This window comes from Benincasa hispida, chromosome 2 (genome assembly GCF_009727055.1).
Source record: "Benincasa hispida cultivar B227 chromosome 2, ASM972705v1, whole genome shotgun sequence".
In the NCBI taxonomy this organism is placed as follows: Eukaryota; Viridiplantae; Streptophyta; class Magnoliopsida; order Cucurbitales; family Cucurbitaceae; genus Benincasa; species Benincasa hispida.
This window is the reverse complement of record NC_052350.1, coordinates 17,599,919-17,608,511: the sequence shown is the minus strand read 5'-3', so window position 1 is coordinate 17,608,511 and position 8,593 is coordinate 17,599,919.

The following is an 8,593-nucleotide window of genomic DNA, read 5'->3' as shown; positions in this document are numbered from 1 at the left end:
TAGAGAAATACAATAAATTAGGGTATCTCATACCTATGGTTTTACTATTTGGTATCTCATACCTAATATTTCTCTCACTTGCCCTAGATTATTAACCTCCGATATTTCTAATCTTACTAGATGATGCTTAAACACTTTAGCCGAGAGAATCATTGTAAACATATTAGTATACAAATAGGTTTCTTATGGGGAATTCATCTATTTCTCAATAATGGCTAGGAAACACATTTTCCTCCCACTACATTGAAATGCTCTCAACTCTTTGATTAAGATGGTCTGACCTGCCTTAACAACTCTTGTTAACAGTCAGATCTAGAAATCTTAAATTCATTATACTTCGATCTTAGCCATTTAAATATCTGAATATTTGTTGATGGCTATTAACAATTTGATTCTTAACATAAGTTGCTATGAGATAGAACAAACATATTTTTTGGAAAAACATTTCATTCATAACAGAAAATATGTACAAAAGGTTCTTTACAAGATTTAACAAAAACAGGTAATTTAAATCTTCATCAGCAACTTCTTCTACTGGATGAGCTGAGCAAACGGTCTCCAGGATCTAAGTAATCTGTTTGCCTTTCTCTGCTCTCTTCTTTGCAAGATATTTAACGCAATTTCTCTTTCAGTGCCCTAGCTCTTTGCAATGGAAACATTTCTCTTTCTCTGCAGTGGTTTTCTTGCTCTTCTTACCAGCAGGTTTTTCCCCTTTCCCTTTGTCTTTCTTCGCTGGAATAGTCTTAGTTTGCGAAGACAAGGCAACTTCAAGCTTGGAGGACATTCCTCTCTTCTCAGCAGAAGGTACATTTACTTCTAGTTCTGGTTCCAGACCTTTAGTTCTCAACATGGTCTGAAAAGCCTGCAGCTCATTAAGCAGAGTTGTCAAGTTGTATTCAATTTTATTCATTAAGGCATCAGTACAAAATTGCAGAAAACTCTTCGAAAGAGATTCTAGAATAAAGTCAACTTGACTTCCTTCACCCATCATAGCACCGTTCACTTCAGTCACATTAAAGTGGACCTTCATGTCCAGGAATTAAAATTATGTATTTAGAGTTGAGGAATTTTTTCCTTCTCAAGCAATTTTTGCAAAGAGTGAAAGTGAATTAAAAAGTGCTCTATATCTTCAAAATCACGTTTTTCTATTTGAGAGAGACGGGAAGTTACTTGTAACTTTCTTAACTCACCATTAACTCCCCTTAACCATGGGAGAAATACAACTAAGGTAAATTAAATCTTCTTTAATTTAATTGAATAAACAAATATTAATTAATTAAATACCATATATTTAATTAAAATTACATTTGAATAATATTCAAACGTATTTTCCTCTCATAACCTATAGTTTAAATATGAAACTCATTGATATTATATTTAAGTTATAATTTTAAAAAGAATCACATTTATATTATTTAATATTTGAATCTTATTGAAATATATATTATTTTTTTCATATTATAAAATTTAATTTTGAATCTAATTAAAAAAATTAACTTTATGTAATATAATATAGCTATATATATATTATATTAATTGTAACATATACAATTAACATATATTCCTTCATTATGTGACTCTTATTCATATTAATTTGTTATTTGGATCTTATTCAAACATTAATACTCGCATAGTATATAGTTAATTTTAAATCTAATTCAAAATTAACTTTATATTAGAATATATCTTTACACGTTATATTAATTGTATCTCATATAATTAATGCATATTCCCCGATTTAATTTGAACAACTTAGATTTATCCAAAAACAAATTAATTCTTGTTTTATCCTTAGTGAGCTAGCAGAGGGACCTAATGGACTTACATATCAGAAGCTTCAATGATACAAGATTAATTAATTAAAGTCTTTAATTAAATTAATCAAAATTCATTAACTGTGGGTCACTCCATTAAAGACCCACAACTACACTCTTGGCACTGTATACATATTTCTGTGTCTATGGATATAACAATTATCAGTAAGTCGACCCTTCACGAATTGCTCGTAGTTATAGCTGATCATTACCGTTTTACCCCTGTAATTACCTCTTACTCCTTAAGTACTTCTAATCTCTCTAATGAATAATCAGTTTATAGTCCAATTATAAACTAAATCTCTTTCGAGCCACTGAGAAGGTGTAACCTCATTATTCAAGACTCGAAATCAACCCTTAAGGGAGCAATTCATCTACTTACCCTAAAGACGAGAAAAAGTGAATTCCATCTTGTGTAGCTATGTTCTCAATTTCCTACTTGGACAAGTCCCTAAGATAGTAGGCTTATTGAGTCAGCGACACGAGCCACTCTCACAAATCAAAGGACTGTCCTCACAGGCAGGAGTGCATAACTCACTCAGGGATTGAGATCGTGTTACATTCGATTATCTTATGAAATGTTAATCTCTTCAGTTAACAGTGTTATAAAGAGAGACTAATGATTTCGCAGTCTGGTTTTATACAAACTCTTTGTATAGGATACCTCCACCCACATGTCTCCACATGAACGTTTTAGATCAAATTGTTTATAACCTTTACAACTCTTGTGATGTTTATAAAGTGGGTCGTATATGTAGTGTCACCAGGATAAGACACCCAATATTATCCATATACTGCAGACCTTTTAGGTTATTATTTGAACACGATCTACTTGTATGTCTGCCACATACTATTCAAGTTACATAAAATAATTTTACATATTTTTTTAGTGGATAATTGCATGTATAAAATAATCAACCATTATTTCAAATAACTTATTAATTTCGAGGCTTTAGGACATACATCCTGACATAAATAGGCTTAAAACTCAAATCCAATTAGTTGGATCCAAGCTCCTGGTCCATAAACCAACCAAGCCCAAGCCCATAAAACTCATATGAGAATTCTATAAATAGAAAGTTCTCCTTTATGTGAAGGATTAAAAAATTTTGTACTTTAATTTAGAGAGCATAGAGAAAATTCTCCCTCGACCGTTCACTTGTTGACATCAATAGAAAGTTTTGGTTCCTCTTCCATTTTCATTTCTAAATCCGGCTTGCTCCTGGCTTCGTATCTTTTGGATTGCCTTTCCCCGAGTAAACATAAGTAACTAATTACAAATAATCAGAAGATTTTATAACTCTTGAAGCTGAACACTCCTCAAAGATATAATTCTCCTAAAGATATAAACATTCTTCTAGGCTTTAACTTCAAGAACATCATGCGCTCTGTTTCCTCAAATCAAGCTTACGCATTCAACTGAGAAAGAATAAGAGGATCAAGTACTAGAAATCAAACTACATCCCCATCAAATATATATATATAAAACAGAAGTTCAACTCTACAAAACACGTTTCTCCAGAAACCTCGTATGAACAAGGATTTTAACATCCGACCTTAAGAGAAGAAGTATGTATCAATTACTACTAACATATGCTTCATTTGGCCATAACTCCTTTGGTCGGTTGAAATTAAATAGCTTAATAAGAAACACAAATTCTACCTATTGATTCTTTGTTTGTTATCTATGTTGTATGAGTGTTTTAAAAAGCTAAGACAAGTTTTGAAAACTATAAATAGAAAAAACAACTAATTTTTTATTTTTAGAATTTAGCTAAAAATAACTAATTATTTAGTTTTAGAATTTAGCTAAAAATAACTAATTATTTAGTTTTAGAATTTAGCTAAAAAGTCGGTGTTTTATTAGGAATGATGAAAACCATGGTAAAAAAAATTGTAAGAAATATAAACATAAATTTTAAAAACTAAAAACTAAAAATGAAATGGTTATCAATCGGGTTGATACTTTTAATTTTATTTACATTTAGGTCCCGTTTGTTTCATAGGTTTTTCCATGAGATCTTAGACAGATATTTGATATCCTTGTTGTTTCACAAAATTTCATTTTTTAAAATCCAAGACCCATTTGACATGGGGTTTTTAATACCCTCCACAATAGAGGGTTTTTTATGCTTGGAAGATTCAACAATAAAAATATAGCTAAGTAATTAATTAATTAATATAAATTATTCACTATTAGTAGTTTTAATTAATTATTAAATATAAATATATTAGGTAGACTTAATAAATTTCAAATAATACAATTACAAATAATATTTTATGTTATGTTAACTATTTAAATTATTATTATTAATTATCAATATAATAATTAATTTGTATGAATTTAAATATTTTAGTAATTAGTTTAAATAATTTAATTATGTTTAATGTAAAAGTATTAATTTATTTTTATTTTAGTTGATTAAATAATTAATTAATATCGCAATAAACTAAATAATGTTAATTTAATTGACAACTTCATCAATTGGATTCATTCATTTAATTAAGTAATTATTTAATTTTAATTCCTATATATAAAATTGAACCCATATATTTAACTTTTAGACATTAATTATCCTATATATCCAAACACATATGTTAATTATCTCAGATATTTAAATCTCAGGTGTTTAATATCTATATCCATGAAATAATATCTACGATCCAACGTCCCATTAGAAACTATGCTAGTTGACTAAGACTTTCTTCCATGGATCTTTTATTTTAAACAATATTTTTGAAAATATCAACTAAATTTAAGACTAAATCATACCTTTTCATAAAACTGTGTTTTTAGTTTTTGAAGTTTAGCAAGTATTCGATTTCTTTTATAAAAATAAAATATATTGCAAATTTAAAAGATTGCAAATGAATGAATGTAGGCTTTCTTTTTTTAGAATGAAAATGAATTAGAAGTTTTTTGAATAAAGTTTTCTGGTCTGATAATGAAATTATAGAAAATATTTATTTCCTTTATATTAGGTCAAAATAAAAGTGTCATCTGAGTTCTTTACTGAGAGGGAGAAATCCATCCACAATTTTTACTCTCTCTTGCATTCGACGGTTAAAATGGTTGGCAGATTCGGTTTGATGGGCTTGACTCACAATCTGCACTTACGAATAATGGGCCTGAATATGGCCCAACAAGTCGCTTTATATGGTCTTCAGTTGGGCCACACATTTTCGGAGTCGTTTGCTGAATCACGAGCACAACCCCTATTTTCTTAAAATTTTATTTTAAACAAATTAACTTACTATATAACTAATATTTCACAAATATCCTAAAATTTAACAATCTTCCATTACTAGATTTTAGCAACATTTTAGAACATTTTTAGCCTTTTGATATTCTCTCTCACATTTTAATTTTAAATTTACTATTAATTATGTAATGATTTTATTTTATTTTTTAACTAGTTGGAACTAGGCGCGTTGCACGTGTTTCATAACATTGAAAGTGGAAGGTAAATGTATAAGTTAAAATAAAAGTCATTATTTTTTCTTTATATTATTTTTTTAAATAAACATCATAATCAAAACAAATTTGAATTGATATGTTTTTCTATTTTTTTTTCTATGTTTTCAAATTAAAAATGTGATCTTTTACTTTAAATCTTTGATATTAAGATAACAAACAAATAAAATAATATCTACATTTATAATAAGAAAACTAAGCCAATCACTTTTATTAGAAATAAAACCTATTTCTAATATATTTATAACTATGGTTTAACTTCCTTTAAAAACTATTATTTTATTAAAAATTTTATTCGATCTAAATCTCAATCACATACAAAGGAGAAAAGAAAAAATTGCAAAAGATAACATACCTTAGACAAATAAAAAAAATTGAAATTTGATACTTAGCTAATCTAGTCCTCAAATAAATTAAATAAAAAGCAAAAAAGTAATTTTTTTTTTTAAAAAAAAACCTTGAAAAAAAAAATACACGAAGTGGAAAAATGGTAGGTGATGCCAGGAGCTAAAAAAAACTTAGGATATTAAAGAATAATTTAAAAAAAAAACCCAAAATGTGGCAATAATGCTTAAATAATTTTTTTTTAAATGTAAAAAAAAAAAAAGGAGAGCGCTTAAAATTTTTATTTTTTTTTAAAAAAGACATGAGATACCTAATGAATACTAAAGTCCAACCCAGCTATTTTTAAATTGAAGGAATTTCATTTCTTTTTCAATATCTACTCATTTAACATGACTTTTATATGCCGCAAAAATTTAGATACTTTTTTTAATATCTAACATGAAACAAATAGGAAAAAAAAGTTAAAATACATTTTTTTTTTTGAATATCCACTCATTTAACGTGAAACAAATATGAAAATTTTTTTAGATATGTATATATATATTTAATATCTACTCATTTAACTTGAAACAAATAGGAAAATCTTTATTTAATGATTGCAATGGGAGATTCTTTTAGATCTATACTCATTTCACATGAAAGTAAAATTTAAAGTTTCTCCGTATGCGAATTTCTGATTTTCAAAGATCTCTTCTTGATTTTAACTTTATTTTAAAGTTTTATGGAAAAAAAGACAAAAAAAAGTAAAAAAGCATGTAAAAATATTCAAAATTATTATAACTCCTAAACTAATTGGAATACATGTAAAAAAAATTAAAAAGTGAAAAAAGACTACAAAAGTATAAAAACTAACTTGATTCAGTACTTAAAGAACAACCTTTCTCCTTAAGTTCCAACTGATCCTCTAATGAATAATTGGTTTACGATCAAATCACTAAACCAGATCATTCTCGAGCTAGTGAGAGGGTGGGGCTATTTGTTCAAGACCTGGATTCAGTAGAACAATCTTTCTTCTATCCCTAAATCGGGTAGGCGTGAATTTGTCTTGCACTCTATGTCTATAGGAGGCTTATTGAGCCGGCGCTGTTGAGCCAACCCTCACCTATGCAAATCTAAGAATAATCCTGAATAAATAGGAGTTCATAGTTAACTCAGGATTAAGATTGAGTTACCTATATCATCTAAGTGAAATAGTTAGTCTTAAACAATAAACAATGTCATAAAGTAAGAGTGACTTATTTCTTGGATCTTATGCAAATTCGTTGCATAGGATGCCCTCACTTCTCATGTCAGTACATGAACGAACCTGAATCACTTTGTTTGTAGTATCTTTACAACAACTTATAATAGCTATAGAGTAAGCCGCATCCAATATTGTTATCAGAATAAGGTATCCAAACTTAATCATATACTATAGACCATTTTGGCTATTTACTCGAACTTGATCCATCTCTATGTCTTTACATAAAGTTCAAGTATTCATATAATAGTCATGGATCTTAGTTTATTAGATTTAGACTTTATGAATGCAATTAATAGATTCAATACCTTTATTGAAGAAATGTTGAAAAAACATCTTTTATTGATAATAGAATATGTTTAATTTTACAAATTGCGAGTTTTAGGACATAAAACCCAACAATCCCCTCCTCTTTTTCTGAACTTTCCTTTCTCTTCTTTCTTTTTTTCTTTTTTTCTTTTTTTCCCCTTATTTTCTTTCTCCCCTTTCTCCCATTTTTTTCTTTACCCACATTATCTTTTGTTTTTTTTCTTCTTTTGTTTATTTCTTTCTTTTCCTTCGATTTTTTTTGTTTCCTTCTTTTGTTTTTTTTTTAAAAAACTAACTTGCCCCCTCGACCTTTTTTACAGGAGTTAAAATTACCACAAAGAACTACTAGCAGCCTGTACTTTAAAGGGCCAAAAGGTGCGTTCTTTTTTCCCTTTTTTTTCTTATATATATGTACATATATTTACATATTAGTAAAGGACATTTGCTATGTGACTGCCAGCTCCACCAGAACCGATCTGACTTCTGTTAGACATAGCCGCAATGTGGGTGACTGTGTAGCCTACAAGGGTGGTTGCCAGCTTCGCCAACAACGATTTGACTCCTGCTACACACAACCCTTATGTAGGTGACTGTGTAACCTGCAGGGGTGGTCGCCACCTTTGCCAACGACGATCTGACTCCATCTAGACGTAGCCCTTATATGGGTGACTGCGTAGCCTATAGGGGTGGTCGTCAGCTTCACCAACAACGATCTGACTTCTGCTAGACGCAACCCCTATGTGGGTGACTGAGTAGCATGCATGGGTGGTCTCCAGCTCCGCCAACAACGATCTGACTCCTAATAAACACAACCTCTATGTGGGTGACTACGTAGCCTGCAGGGGTGATCGTTAGCTCCGCTAACAACGATTTGACTTCTGCTAGATGCAACTCCTATGTGGGTGACTGTGTAGCCTGCAGGGGTGGCCGCCAGCTCTGCCAACAACGATCTGACTCCTGCTAGACATAACCTTAGGTCGGTCGCGTAGCCTTCAGGGGTGGTCACCAACTCCACCAACAACAATCTGACTTCTGCTAGATGCAACCTCTTTGTGGGTGATTGCGTAGCCTGCAGTGGTGGTCGCCAGCTCCGCCAACAATGATCTGACTCCTACTAGACGCAACCCCTATGTGGGTGACTATGTAACATGCAGGGGTAATCACTAACTCCTTTAGATGAACCAAACTTAATCTCGAATATGAGGCGAAGCCAGGAAGACCAGACGCAATCCTGCAGATGAGGTGAAGCTAGATGGACCAAACTTGATCTCGCATATTAGGAGGAGCCAAGAAGATCGAACTTGATCTCGTATATCTGGCGAAGCTAGGAGAACCAGACTTAATTTTCGATATGAAGCTATACCAACATTTTTGTAGAGAAAGTGAAATTACAACAACATTTTAGAGAGA